The following is a 16004-nucleotide window of genomic DNA, read 5'->3' as shown; positions in this document are numbered from 1 at the left end:
GTGCAGAGTTGGACGAGTCCTATTTCTTAATTTATGGCATATCATCATCACTAGTCCACACTCACTGGTTTCCTTTTATCCTCATACTCTACTCTTCATTATGTTTGGTTTATTTAATGTGCTTCTTTTTGTTAGTATTCTTATATTTGTTTTCTGTGCATATATTTTAATTTATGGAAATGTATTATATATTGCACTCTATTTCTTACTTTTTTTAAAAGATTTTATTTATTTATTTAGAAGTAGAGAGAAAGAGCATACAAGCAGGGGGAGAGGGAGTAGCAGACTCCCTGCTGAGCAGGGAGCTTGATGTGGGGCTTGATCCCAGGACCCTGGGGTCATGACCTGAGCCGAAGGCAGACGCTTAAATGACTGAGCCACCCAGGTGCCCCTGTCTTTTTACTTTTTTTAACCTAGCACCAAGCTTTTAGATCCATCCAGGTAGCTATGTGTACCTCTAGTATGTGGGTTCTAATCAATGCTCTACTAAGATATGCATCTACCACATTTTATCTATCTATTCACTAACTGGAATACAGGATACCTCCCAGTCCCTGCCACTATACATAACATTAATGAATATCCTAATGTGAACCACGTGAATATTTATTTGGTGTGTAGACATAGGAGCAGAATGTCTGCATCACAGAATATGCATACACCTAATTGACTAAATAGTGCCATCAGTTCTCCCAAATGACTGATGTAGGTACCTATTAACAATGCTTGAGAGTTAGGAAGAATTAGAACTTTGGAAAATGACAAGTGGTAGCAGAGAATAAGACTAGGAACCTTCATTATTGTTTTAATTTGCATGTATCTGATCTTTAACAGGTTGAGATACTTTCAAATAGTCTTTTGGATGTTTGTTTTTTAAAATGCTGTACTCATTTTTCTAAAAGGGTTTCTGCCTTTATCATTCTTCCCAAATTTCTTATATAGTCTCAGTATTAATCCCTGATCAGCTTTAGACATTACAAATGTCTTATCCCATTTTATCATCTGTATATTGTTTTATGTTGTCCTTCATTAAAAGAAATCCTTAACTTTGATGTAATTAAACCCACCTTACTTTTGCCTTACTGTGTTTTGAAGTTCCCAAAATCCAAAACTTTCCTCTTAGATTTTTTGTTTTATATTTTCATAGTTTTACCTTCTCATTTAGGTCGTTATCTAGAATCCATCTCTTATGTTGTGTTACAGAAGGTTCTATCTTTCCTTAAATAATAGCCTACTCTTCTGGATATTTATTGTACAGTGATGCTGGGTTTTAAAAATTATTCCATAATTATTGTGTGGGAGATTGATCTCATATTTAGCAATCTTACTAAATTATGTTCACTCTAATTATAGGGTTTGGGGAGCTTTCAGGGAAGACCATCATACCTGTTTTATCTGTAAATTAAGACAGTTTTATATACCCTTTAATATACTTTTTTCCATTTTATCTTACCATACCTTCTGAGCTAGGACTTCTGTTTGATTTTGAATTGGAAATGTGATAACATATCTGATATTAAAATATACACTTTTAATATTTACCATTGAGTAGAATGTTGCTCTGTGTTTTCGGTGGATACTCTATATCAGGTTTTAAGAAAGTTACCATCTGTTCCCAATTTGCTAATAATTTTTTCTTGAATAGATTTTTAATTTTGTGATCTTTTTTCAGCATTTCTTGAGATGATCATAATGGCTTTACTTCATCAATCTGTTAATGCACTGAATTACATTAATAGATTGCAATACATTTTCTAATGTGAAACTACTGTTGTATTCCTGGGATAAACTTAATTTGATCATTTTTGTGCACTGCTAGACTTTTACATATATATTTATGAGTAATATTGCCTCCATTTCCTTTTTCAAAATATATTTGTTTTGTCAATTTCTTCTTGAGTCAGTTTATATATCTTTTTGCTAGAAATTTGTCCATTTTTTTTGGTTTTAAAATTCGTTGACAAGGGCGCCTGGGTGGCTCAGTTGGTTAAGCGACTGCCTTCGGCTCAGGTCATGATCCTGGAGTCCCTGGATCGTCCCTGCTGAGCAGGGAGTCTGCTTCTCCCTCTGACCCAACCCCCTCTCGTGCTCTCTCTCTCTCTCTCTCTCTCATTCTCTTTCTCAAATAAATAAATCAAATCTTTAAAATAAAATAAAATAAAATTTGTTGACAAAAAGTTGTTTATATCTTTTAATCTATCCTGTATCTAAAGTTATGTTTCTTTGTATTCTTATTATTTACTCATGCCCGGGTTTGTTTTTTTGTTTTTTGTTTTTTTTGTTTTTTTCCTGATCTTGCTAGATACTTCTCAATTTTATTATTTTTAAACAAATTTTTGAAATTGACTCTATTGTATCTTTACTTTCCACTTCATTAATTTCTGCTCTTTTTTAAATCCTATTGCTACTCTTCTTGGGTTTATTCTGTCCTTTTTATGCCATGTTAAGGTGGCCTTTTACATCATTAATCTTTATGATTTTTACTTCTTAAAAATTAACAGTTAAGGTCATAAATTTCCTTCTCAGTAATCCTGTACATTACATGTATTTTTATTCTTCATTTCTAATTATTTTTATAAGAAATAAACCACATTTAATAAGATATTGATTGAATTATCTTCATAAAAGGTAATAAAATTGTAGGAAATTAGGATCATATTTGAGAATTTGGGTCTGTGATTCCCATAGTTTTACCACCATACTCAACATACCATGCCACCTTTGCCATGTTAATTGTTTCCCTAAGAAAATATTCTTTACAGCCTAATTTTCTGAGGTTGATAGGAGGACGTAAGGTGGGAAGGGGGATCTTGTATGAAAGAATGGACATTCCCAGAGCTGCCTTTGGATCCACAAAATTGGTGTTCTTTCTACAAAAACAAAACATTTTAACACAGTTTTAGATTTCCAAATAAAGTTCATATAAATTCTTACAGAATTCATTCAGCCATATAGCTAACTCACACTAGAATAGACCTATTCCTTTTACACTACTAAGTAGTATCTTGGAAATACTGATGAGTCAAGCAGATATGTTTTCTTTTTTCTTTTCAAATTCTTATTAAATTCTACTTAGTTAACATATAGTGTAATATTGATTTCAGGGGTAGAATTTAGTGACTCATCACTTACATACAACACCCAGTGCTCATCATAACAAGCACCCTCCTTAATACCCACCACGCATCTAGCCTATTCTCACTCCCACCTCCTTCCATCAACCCTCAGTTCTCTCTCATTGAGTCTCTTATGGTTTGCTTCCCTCCCTCTTTTTTGTCCTTCCCATAGGTTCATCTGTTTTGTTTCTTAAATTCCACATAAGTGAAATCATATGGTATTTGTCTTTCTCTGATTGACTTATTTTGCTTAGCATAGTACCCTCTACCTCCATTCACGTCATTACAAATGGCAAGATTTCATTCTTTGTAATGGCTGATTAACATTTCACTTTGTATGTGTATATATATATTTGTGTGTGTATATATATGTATCTATATATGTATATATAAATATACATAAATACTATATGTTCCTCATCCATTTATCAGTCAGTGGACATTTGGGCTCTTTCCATAGTTTGGCTATTGTTGACAATGCTGCTATAAACATCTGGGTGCATGTCAAATCCCTATTTTTGTATACTTTGGGTAAATACCTAGTAGTGCAACTGTTGAGTCGTAGGATAGTTCTATTTTTAACTTTTTGAAGAACCTCCATACTGTTTTCCAGAGTAGCTGTACAAGTTTGCATTCCCAACAACAGTGCAAGAGGGCTTCCCATTCTCGGCATACTCACCAACATCTGTGGATTCCTGTGTTGCTACTTTTAGCCATTCTGACAGGTGTGAAGTGGTATCTCACTGGGGTTTTGATTTGTATTTCCTGATGATGAGTGACATTCAGCATCTTTTCATGAGTTTGTTAGCCGTCTGGATGTCTTCTTTGGAAAAGTGAATATACACGTCTTCTGCCCATTTCTTAACTGGATTATTTGGTTTTTGGGTGTTGAGTTTGGTAAGTTCTTTACAGATTTTGGATACTAGCCCTTTATCTGATATGTCATTTGCAAATATCTTCTCCCATTCCATAGGCTGCCTTTTAGTTTTGTTGATTGTTTCCTTCACTGTGCAGAAACTTTTTATCTTGATCAAGTCCCAGTAGTTGATTATTGCTTTTGTTTCCCTTGCCTCCAGCAATGTGTCTAGTAAAAAGTTGCTACAGTCGAGGTCAAAGCGGTTGCTGCCTCTATTCTCCTCTGGGATTTTGATGGTTTCATCTCACATTTAGGTCTCATCTATGTTGAATTTATTTTTGTGTATGGTATAAGAAAGTGGTCCAGTTTCATTCTTCTGCCTGTGGCTATCCAGTTTTCCCAACACCATTTGTTGAAGAGACTGTCTTTTTTCCATTGGATATTCTTTCCTGCTTTGTTGAAGATTAGTTGATCATACAGTTACGAGCCCATTTTTGGGTTTTCTATTTTGTTTCATTGATCTATGTGTTTTGTGCCAGTACCATACTGTCTTAATGACTACAGTTTTGTAATATAGCTTGAAGTCTGGAATCATGATGTCCCCAGCTTTGCTCTTCTTTTTCAGGATTACTTTGGCTGTTCAGGGTTTTTGTGGTTCCATACAGATTTGAGGATTGTTTGTTCTAGCTCTGTGAAAAATGCTGATGGTATTTTGATAGGGATTGCATTAAATGTGTAGTTTGCTTTGGGTAGTATAGACATTTTAACAATGTTTGTTCTTCCAGTCCTTGAGCATGGAATGTTTTTCCCTTTCTTTGTGTCTTCTTCAATTTCTTTCATAAGTGTTCTATAGTTTTCAGAGTATAGATCTTCTACCTGTTTGTTTAGGTTTATTCCTAGGTATCTTAATCGTTTTTGGTGAAATTGTAAATGGGATTGACTCCTTGGTTTCTTTTTCTGCTGCTTCATTATTGGTGTTCAGAAATGGAACATATTTAAAAAATGGAACATATTTCTGTATGTTGATTTTGTATCCTGTGATTTTGCTGAATTCATGTATTAGTTCTAGCACTTTTTTGATGGAGTCTTTCAGGTTTTCTACATCGAGAGTATCATCTCATGGGCAAATCGTGAAGGTGTGACTTCTTCCTTCTCAGTTTGGATGCCTTTTATTTCTTTTTGTTGTCTGATTGCTGAGGCTAAGACTTTGAGTATTATGTTAAACAGCAATGGTGAGAGTGGACATCCCTGTCTTGTCCCTGATCAGAGAGTAAAAGCTCTCTGTTTTTTCCCATTGAGGAGGATACTATATGTGGATCTTTCGTATATGGCCTTATGATGTTTAGATTTGTTCTCTCTATCCCTACTTTGTTGAGGTTTTTATGCTTTACTTTGTCAGATGCTTCTTCTGCATCTATTGAGAGGATCATATGGTTCTTATCCTTTCTTTTATTAATGTGATGTATTATATTGATTGATTTGCAAATATTGAACGAGACCTGCAGCCCAGGAATAGATTCCACTTGTTTGGGGTGAATAATTCTTTTAAACATTAAAAGATTGGATTTGATTTCCTTGTATCTTGAGAATTTTTACATCCATGTTCATCAGGGATATTGAACTAGAATTCTCCTTTTTAGTGGGGTCTTTATCTGGTTTAGGAATCAAGATAATGCTGGCATTGTAGAATGAGTTTGGATGTTTTCCTTCTTTTTTTTTTTTTTTTTTTTTAACAGTTTGAGAGGATTCTGATAGGTATTAACTCTTCTTTAAATGTCTGGTAGAATCCCTCTGGGAAGCCATCTGGCCTTCCCAGTTTGTTGGAGATTTTTGATTACTGATTCAAATTCTTTGCTGTTAATGGGTCTGTTCAAGTTTTCTGTCTCTTCCTGTTTCAGCTTTAGTAGCTTATATGTTTCTAGGAATTTGTCCATTTCTTCCCAATTGCCCAGTTGGTTGGCATGTAAATTTTTCATAATATTCTTTTATAATTGTATTTCTGTGGTGGTATTTATTTGTGTCCTTTCTCTTTTCTTTTTGACAAGTCTGGCTAGGGGTTTATCAACTTTATTAATTCTTTCCAAGAACCACTCTTAGTTTCATTGATCTGTTTTGCCGTTTTTTCTATTTCTATATTATTTCTGCTCTAATCTTTATTTCCCGTCTGCTGGCTTTAGGCTTTATTTGCTGTTCCTTTTCTAGCTCTTTTAGGTGTGAGATTAGGTTGTGTCTTTGAGACTTCTCTTGCTTCTTTGAGGTAGGCCTGTATTACAATTTACTTCCCTCTTAGGACTGCCTTTGCTGCATCTCAAAGGTTTTGGACCATCATGTTTTCATTTGCATTTGCTTCCATGTATTTTTTTTTTATTTCTTCTTTAATTCCTGGTTAACCCATTCATGCTTTAGTAGGATATTCTTCAACTTCTATGTATTTGTGGTCTTCCCAATTATTTTCTTGTGGTTGACTTCAAGTTTCATAGTGTTGTGGTCTGAAAATATGCATGGTATGACTTCAATCTTTTTGTACTTGTTGAGGGCTGATTTTTGACCCACTAAGTGATCCTTCCTGGAGAATATTCCATGTGCACTTGAGAAGAATGTGTATTCTTCTACTTTAGGATGAAATGTTCTGATTATATCTGTTAAATCCATCTGATCCAGTGTGTCATTCAAAGCCATTGTTTCCCTGTAGATTTTCTACTTAGATGATCTCTCCATTGCTGTAAGTGGGGTGTTAAAGTCCCCTACTATTATTGTATTATCATCAATGAGTTTCTTTTTTTTTTTAAGATTTTATTTATTTGATAGAGACACAGCGAGAGAGGGAACACAAGCAGAGTGAGTGGGAGAGGGAGACACAGGCTTCCCGCCAGCGGGGAGCCCGATGTGGGGCTTGATCCCAGAACCCTGGGATCATGACCTGAGCTGATGGCAGATGCTTAATGACTGAGCCACCCAGCTGCCCCTCAATGAGTTTCTTTATGTTTGTTGTTAATTGATTTATCTTTTGGGTGTTCCCAATTTGGGAGCATAAATATTAATAATTGTTAGATCTTCTTGATCAATGGACCCCTTAATTATGCTGTAATGCCCTTCTTCATCTCGTTATAGTCTATGGTTTAAAATCTAGTTTGTCTGATATAAGTATGGCTATTCTGGCTTTCTTTTGACATCCATTAGCATGATAGGTGGTTCTCCATCCTCTCACTTTCAATCTGCAGGTGTCTTTAGTTCTAAAATGAGTCTCTGTAGGGTCTTGTTTTTTTTAATCCATTCTGATAGCCTGTGTCTTTTGATTGGAGCATTTACTCCATTTACATTCAGAGTGATGACTGACAGATATGAATTTAGTACTATTGTGTTACCCATAAAGTTGGTGTTTCTGGTGTTGTTCTGTGTTCCTTTCTAGTCTTAGTTGCTTTGGTCTTATTTTTCCCCAAAAAGTCCCCTTTAATCTATCTTGCAGGGCTGGTTTAGTGGCTATGAATTTCTTTAGTTTTTGTTTGTCTGGGAAGCTCTTTCTCTCTCCTTCTATTCTGAATGACAGCCTTGCTGGATAAAGTATTCTTGGCTGCATATTTTTACCATTCAGCACATTGAATATATCATGCCACTCTCTTCTTGCCTGCCAAGTTTCTGTGGACAGATCAGAGCCAACATGTTTTAAATGTTTTTCTTCTTACAAATTCATATTTTATACATAAAATGGATGATGTGGAAAGGAATGGAAATATTCTCAATAAACATGAGCTAGCACTTTGTATTTGTTATCAGATACTATTTGCACTGATGGCTCTGTCAGTTCTTTGTTCTCTTACCTGAAGTGTCCACCATTTCCAGGCATTGTATCCTCAGTTTATCAGTATCCAAGTTGACATGATTTCCAGCCATGTCATGTTGGTTGGTTCTCTAAGAAAACACTTTTACATAAATATACATGTAAAACTAACTAGCTAAGAGGTTTTACCAAGATCTTTTGCAGAAAAAAAAGTTCCATGTTGAATTTTTTTCTGAATATACTCTTAAGTCAAAGAAATGAAAAAAAAAAACATGATTTAAAAATCCATGTCTTAATTTTTCTGGCAGTAATAAAAACATGGAGCTGAATTTCAGGCATCTGAGATCTATTTATGACAAATTCATTCATTTCTTATAAAAGCCTGGGGCAGTGCTTTATTTTGTTATAATTTTATCTGAAGGTTTTAGAATAATTCTGCAAGTTTATACATGCTCAGTATAAATGAAAGAATATCCACATGGAAAAGAATGCTTATTTCTAATAGAAAACAAAACCATACATGCTCAAGCAGCAGGAGTTTGAATATAAACCAGAAATTTGCCTTCTCAGAAAGTTGGAGGTAAGTCAGAGAAATTTCCAAATATGCTACAGACTTGGTGGTGCCTCTTAGCAGAAAGTGCATTAACCTTTGCATTTCCTCTGAAACTGGAACAATTTTATTCACAAGATAATTTTTTGAAAGGGCTTACAAATTCCAAAGTACCTTTTCCTTTCTATTTATTTTCCAGTGGCAGAATCAGACCCTATTTTTGCTGTAGGATTTACTTAGGAGTTTAAAATTTATTTCAGAAGCCAACCAAGTATCAAAGCCTGACAATATCATAAACTACTTTAAAAACAAGTAATTACATGCATTCCCACTAAAATATAAAGTATAAATTATAAGGAACTAGAGAGGATACATAATATATCTACTTCAACCAGTACACAAAAAACCTCAACAATCACACTCAGAGAAGGACTTCTATACTCTGCTTATCACATGCAATGTTATGGAGCTCACTACCTAAAAAAGGAAGTTTGTACATTTTCATAACTCTATCAGACAAATCTCTGTTGAATAAAATCTGGACTTCTCACAGTTTTCTTTGATTGGTTCAGGTATGTCTTAATCTTCCTTCATGTGACTGTTCTTAGAATATACAAACACATTTCATGTTCTTTTCAAGTCTTCATTCCACACAAACAGTATTCACATTCCTTCAACTGTTCCTTATGGAACCTGGTTTCTAGGTCCTGTTTCAGAGATAGTAACAGGACTGGGAACCATGTCAATTGGAAACTTGCTACTAATAAACTGAGGATGAAATTCTAGAAATAGTAGTTATTTAAGGGAAAGAACTAAGATTGACAGAGTCATAACTGCAATTAGTACCTGATAAGAGGTGTAAAGTGCTCGCTCACATTTATTTAGAATATTTCCATCCCTTTTCACATGACCCAATGTTAACCTGGTGCTGGGTCACTGAATCTGTGGTCTCTGTCTAAGGCAGAATAGTTCAGTTAGGCATTGGACTCAAAATTAGAATGCCTTTTCTTTCTATATTAAGTTTATGACCCAAATGAATTCTAATACAAATTGTACATTTCTTTCAAACATCACCATTTCATAGCTCTTACTTTAAAAACTACCAGCACTTTCATTCTCTCATACTCTCTCTCACATACACATACACATACTCACACACACAAACTTCATCCCCTTTATTGTTTTGCATAGAGAGAAGTTGCTTTATTAATTCCACATGAAGTTGGATGTTGGCAGAAAATACATTTACAAACACTTGGATATATAACATAAATGTATACATATGCACATAAATTTAAAACCCACCCACTGACCACTGGCATCTGACGTTAGCACTAGAGACAGATTCTTATGGTGAGAGAGGGTAGCTGCAGCTGACATTGGCCCTGAGCTGACAATTTTAATTGCTTTCCCTAACTACCTTGCACAATAGATGACCCAAAGTTACTGTTGAAACTTATAGTAAGATGACTCTGGTACTGGATGGACACTGGAATTTTCGAACCTCTGATTAAGAAAGGCTAGAAAGGAAGTAAAGGAATTCAGCACAGCCAAACTCAAACTGGACTGTCAATGTCTAGTAAATGGTGTTGTTTAATTAAAAAAAAAAAAAGATTTCAGCAGTGTTCATTTGTTCTAATGTCTGACCACTGTATGACTGCTCTGTTGGGGCAGTGGGCAATATACGTATTGATTATGAATCATCCTGGGAAACTGTGGTCAATTTTGGAATGAAAAATGAAGATTAAGGAGGTGAACCTTAAGAGAAGAAATGGAAAACTTAATCTACCACTGAGACACCTAGTGATCACTTCAACCTATTCCATGATCATGGTATGTGGCATACTCTTGTGAATAATGACAGGCAGGGACCATAATGGTACCCTGACGATGATTCGGGGTCTGTGCAGTGGCTGCAGATTATTGTTTGTGTTGTATTACACCTTTTATCCAAAATGATCAGAGAATATGAAAAATTTTAGTAGACCTCCACTGTGTTATAGACCTATTACATATTTGAGATACAGTGACAAAATGGGATGCAGGGCTGTTCTCTCTTGATTCAGCAATCTCATTTGATCATCAGCCAAAAAAAAAAAAAAGATGGATTTGCTGGATGAGGGGACCAGATTAGAGGGGTACATGTGCCTGACTCAGACCACAACAATGAGAAAATAGACAAAGAACCCTGAATAACAGCAGGAAGAGACACAAGTCAAGCTACTATTTCTGGTAATAACAACAGTGGAGATTTCTTCTTCTAGGATACAGAAGATATAATGAGACATAGTAAAATATAATAAATGATGGGAAGAATCAGTATAAATGCCACTGTCTTAGGGAGAAATGATAAATTATAAAAATCATATTAATAAATCAGAGAGCTATGGACATTTAAAAAGGCAAAGTGAATTAAAATTCCATTGTGGGGAAAGTCCCCCAGGACAGCTAATATTGCCAGCTATTTGCTTCTTTGGGAGTATTTTCTAAGTCTGGGAATTATCTCAGGATCAGTCTTGCCATAGGGAGAGAAGTCTACTAGGAGTACGAGAAATGAGCAGGGGTTTCAATAACCAAATGGACTGGCATGTCAGATTGGAAGAATAGTCCAAACATACGGCAAATTTTCCCCATAAGACATTTGCTGAGAGCTGTGGCAAAACTAGAGATTAAGTAGTTAGCCCCAAAAAAGCAATTTCCTGCTGTCTTACAGAGTTTACGAATAAAGTCATAGTATAAAAAGGGGCCTACAACAAATATATAGTCAGAATTCTCCTTAAGACATTTCCCTTGTTTTAACTTTATTTTAATTCCAGTATAGTTAACACACAGTATTAGTTTCAGGTATACAATTCTATAATACTATAATAATAATTCTACAATACTACAGAACACTCAGTGCTCATCGTGGTAAGTGTACTCTTGACTCTTTTCACCTATTTCATCCACCCCTGTCCCATCTCCCCTCTGGTAACCATCAGTTTGTTCCTACAGTTACAAGTCTGTTTTTGGTTTGTCTCTTTTTCCTTTGTTCACTTTTAAATCATATGGTATTTTTCTTTCTCTGTCTCATTTCACTTCGATTTATACTCTTTAGCTCCATCCATGTTGTTGTAAATGTCAAGATTTCATTCCTTTTTATGGCTGAGTAATATCCCATTATACACACACACACACACACACACACACACACACACACACACAATCTTCTTTATTCATTCATCTATCAGTGGAGACTTGGGCTGCTTCCATAATTTAGCTATTGTAAATAATTCTGCAATAAACATAGGGGTGCATATATTTTTTCAAATTAGTGTTTTCATATTCTTTGGGTAAATACCTGGTAGCAGAATTACTGGATCAAATTGTAATTCTATTTTTAGTTTTTTGAGGATCCTCCATGCTGTTTTCCACAGTGGCTGTCCCAATTTGCATTCCCAGCAGTAGTGCACAAGGGTTCTTTTTTCTCTGCATCCTTGCCAACACTTGTTTCCTTGTTGTTTATTGTAGCCATTCTGACAGTGTGAGGTGATATCTCATTGTGGTCTTTTGTTCTTGGAGAAGTCTCCCAAAGATCCCTGCCCCTCCAGCACATGCTCTGAGTTTAGTAAACAAACCTCCTTCTCATACACCCCATGTGTTTTTCAGACTCCTGCTTCTATGCTATATCTCAGTGGGGCTGTTTGTTTTGCTCTCTCTTTAACGGTGGGGACTCATTTTCCTCTAGCCCTCCCAGGTCTCCAAGAGCTGAGCCCACTGATTTTTGAAGTCCCAGGTGTTAAGCCCCACTGATTATAAAAATTCAAGAAATTATGCCCCTCTGGTTTTCAAAGCCAAATGTTAGGGGATTTGTTCTCCCTATGCAGGTTCCCCATATCTGGGGTGTCTGGTGTGAGGGTCTGTTTTTCTCCACTCTCCGAGCCGGCAGCATCCTTCCCTCCCACGGACAGCCCATGGGTCTGTTTAGCTTTCCACCATGTCTCCACCCTTCCTACCTTCTTTGATGTGGCCTCTTCTCTACATTTAGCTGTGGAAAGCCGGTTCTGCCAGTCTTCGAGTCATTTTATGGGTTATTTATACTGATGTCAGTGTTATCTAGTTGTGTATGTAGGATGAAGTGAGCTTCTACTTCATCATCTTCTGCAGAAGTCTAACATTTCCCTTATTTTAAACCTTGTAGGGTGAAAGGATAGAGTTCCATTTACAACCTCTGAAAAGCAGACCTTTCAGATTAGAGGAGATGGAGACCTACTAAACTTTTAACTAAAAACCCAAAGGACCATGCTCAAGGAGTAGTCAAGACCTGAAAAACAGAGTACAAATCTCCTGTGGTCCCATAGTGAACTCCATAGGGCTATGGAGATAAAGTCCCATTGAAGGATTGCAAAAACGATAGGATAGGCCATGCCATTAAGCCATTTGAAATCAGAGGTAGACTGAGTGTAGTTAAAGCTGCAACCTTAACTTTACCTCCACCCTAGCTTATTCATTATTTGGTTCAGGTGATCAGCCTCTCACCCTATCTGAAAGACAAAAGAAAGAGTCAACCTTTTTGGGAGGAAATAATATCTACTTCAATCTGCATGAATCATTCACACAATACAGAATTATGAGACAAAGGAAGGTTAGGAAAATGTGACCAATAATCAAGAGAGGAAGCAGAAAATAGGAGTAGATCCCCAGTGATCTAGATGTTGGCGTTATCAGACTAGGGTGTTAAAATAACTAAACAAATGCTAATGAAAAGAGAAAAAGATGGGCAACATAGATAAAAGAGTGGACAATATCAATAGAAAAGAGAAGCTATTAAAAACAACAAAAAGGACACTGGGAATTAACAATCACTGAGTTATTAGTGGCTCAGGTCTCTGTGTTCACAGCCATTGCCTTGGATTGGCATGGCTTTTTTTCCTCCCACTTCTACTTCCAGAACTCCAGTATAATGGGTACCCTTGCATCCTATCTCTGAAACCAAGGAGGGCCTTTTTTAGCCAGTCCCCTATTCTCATGCTTTCTACCTTTTGTAGGTTGAATGATAGAAATCTGCTATACTTCTCTTGAGTTCTACTTCATCCATGCAACTGGGCTGATGAAGTGAATTGAGAGTTCAGTCTGTAGCCTTAGTTCTGCCTCTCACTCTGTATACAGATCCCAAGTTGAAGACAAGAGGAAGAAACAAGAAACAAGAAGCTCATTATTCTTTTTTTTAAATATTTATTTGTTTATTTGACAGAGAGAGGGAGAGAACACAAGCAGGAGGAGCGCAGGCAGAGGGAGAGGGAGAAGCAGGCTTCCCACTGAGTAGGGAATCTGACACGGGGCTGGATCCCAGGATCCCAGGATCCCAGGATCCCAGGATCATGACCTGAGCCGAAGGCAGCTGCTTAACCAACTGAGCCACCCAGGTGCTCCAAGAAGCCCCTTACTCTTTAAACCAATTCACTACCACCCCAGATTTATGAAATTACCTGTTGATTGCTTCATTAAGCAACGTTTTATATCTCATTTGGCTAGTGATCCATTCACCAGAATCTAGATAATATAATTTACATGGTATAGCTTACTCTTCCTCAGCTTATAGCCTCCTAAGGGGCTTTTAGCCTACCTCATCGTAGAGAATTACCTACCAGAGTTTACCTCCTAGACTTTTCTAAAAGCAGTCATAGCTTTGAAGTCAGGAATGCCACATTGCAAAACGCCAGGAAGGACTTTTATATAGTTGTGTTTTTGAAAGGTGCTCTCTGGAGTTCTGCAGTGCACAGCATAAAAATGAATGTTTGTAGTCACTCCATATCTTGTTTCTTTTCATGATAAATAGGGCTTATACTTAGAGTTGTGGCTGCTTGACCCTTAGGACAATCTTTCCAGTGAGTAAGATAACTATCCACAAGAGTGTTTCATGCCTGTTATATAATTATATGCTTATGCCTCCATACATAACTTTATTAGAAAGCACCATAATAACCTCAATATTTATATGAGAAAAATAAAGTAACAAGGAAGTGCTCATTAAATAAAATTTAAAATGTATTAATTATAGGCGGATTGAAGAGATGGAACCTGTAGTCTCAACAATTTCTTAATGAAATGTGCTCAGTGCTCAGATATAAATGATTTGAAAACTAGAATTTCTCTTTAAAATAGGGGCACATCCAACCCAAAACACTCATACCACCTGTCATGACAAATGCAAAATAGAACAAATTATAAAGTTTGCATTACCTCATATAACTATCTAACATTACTCATATTTACTGCCCAAAAGCCCCTCCATTGTTCATAAGTTATTTTAAGTGGATGTAAATCATAAAAATCTTATAATAGACTAACAAAAATTCTGAAGTTATGGAAGGAATTTGTTTTTTTTTTTGCAAAGTATTATTAAATTTGCATGGTAAAAAATGTTTTTTTCAAAATGACATAACCAGCTTCTAGGGAATTTGGTTTGCATCACGCATCCCTTAGAGCATTTTTGTAAATTACTCATACACATTTCAGTCCAGTCAGGTGAGCAGTTAGCTTGATCACACTAATAAAAAGATAAAGAACTTCCAGGAGAGAGAGTCATCAGCATTCATAATCTTAATCCAGAATTTGAGGAATTAGGCTTCCTAAAATAGAGCAACTACAAAATAAGACCATTATTATGAAACAAAACTTCTCATCTCGGAAAATTTCCGGGTCCTCAACTGACCTTAACAGATGAAAAATCTTTTTTTTTTTTTTTTTTTTTTTTTGTATGAAGGAGGAGAAGAGCTAAGGTTTTGTTTTGGTTTTTTTGAAGCAAAACAGTTTCTGGGCATTAATTTCTGTTATTTCACACTGTAACCTTGAATGAATTCTGGTGCCCTAGCCATATCTCAGACCAATTAAATCAGAATCTCTGGAGATGGATCCCAAAAATCAGTATTTAAAGTTCCTCCAGAGATTCCAATGTGCAGCCGAAGTACCAAAGGTGAGGTACATTGCTCTCGAAGCTGCTAGGACTTGTAGCTCTACAGCAGTACAGAATTGTGGACTCAGAATGGAAAGATACCTAAAAGGTCCTTTTGTTTAATTCTGACTTCCAGGCAGTAACATATTCGTAATATTATGAAGAGTAGATTAATTAGATGGAATGCAATGCTATAAATGAGATGGTGTTTGTTTTACACTGAAATGAAATTAACTCTGGCATAGTGTAGTGATAGTTTAATAGTGCATGGCAGTTGTCCATTTGTTTTGGATAACAAATACAAACTTAACTGAGACTACAGTGCAAATTTAAGAAATCTGCAAGTAATTACACAAACTAGAGTTTAGCCAATATGTTAAGAACACTTCTCTGAGGAAAATGCCGGGACATTTGGAGAGACCATAAAGTGGCATTGTATCCAAGGCACTAAGTATTTGTCTCTTCATCTGTAAATATATTAATTGGATTGAATTGGCTATCAAGGTAATCTCAAAAGATAAAACAAATTCCAACAAGAAAAAAAAATAATTTCCTTTGGGGACATGAAGAGTATGCTAATAATCTGAAGATATTCTTAGAAGTTCCAGATCCTTCTTGCCAACTGGCAGAAAGACTGCTGTGATTTACCATGCCATAGCTGTAGCTGCGTCCTTTATTTTTGCAGTGCACATGGAGAAGGACTTGCTTATTATGGCTTAAATAGATGAATATTAATTGAGATGTATACCTACAAATTTTAACAGCTATTA

General features: G+C 35.9%; 1 protein-coding gene and 1 long non-coding RNA gene across 7 annotated transcripts in view; one reads left to right on the top strand and one right to left on the bottom strand.

Moving 5' to 3' along the window:
- RNF180 (ring finger protein 180) overlaps positions 1–16004 on the top strand; it is a 187148-nt gene that overhangs the window by 157332 nt on the left and 13812 nt on the right. The gene's annotated exons all lie outside the window — the stretch shown is intronic.
- The window catches only part of LOC141374890 (uncharacterized), a 58857-nt gene continuing 57967 nt past the window's right edge, over positions 15115–16004 (bottom strand). For all 3 annotated transcript variants that reach the window (XR_012382063.1, XR_012382062.1, XR_012382061.1), the window contains exon 6: positions 15115–15982. This is a non-coding gene — a long non-coding RNA (uncharacterized lncRNA). The remainder of the gene's footprint in view (positions 15983–16004) is intronic.

Source organism: Callorhinus ursinus, unplaced genomic scaffold (genome assembly GCF_003265705.2).
Source record: "Callorhinus ursinus isolate GAN/ISIS: 27379988/994484 unplaced genomic scaffold, GSC_fseal_2.0 scaffold23, whole genome shotgun sequence".
Taxonomy (NCBI): Eukaryota; Metazoa; Chordata; class Mammalia; order Carnivora; family Otariidae; genus Callorhinus; species Callorhinus ursinus.
The sequence above is the reverse complement of the archived record's forward strand: the minus strand, read 5'-3'. Positions and strand labels throughout refer to the sequence as shown.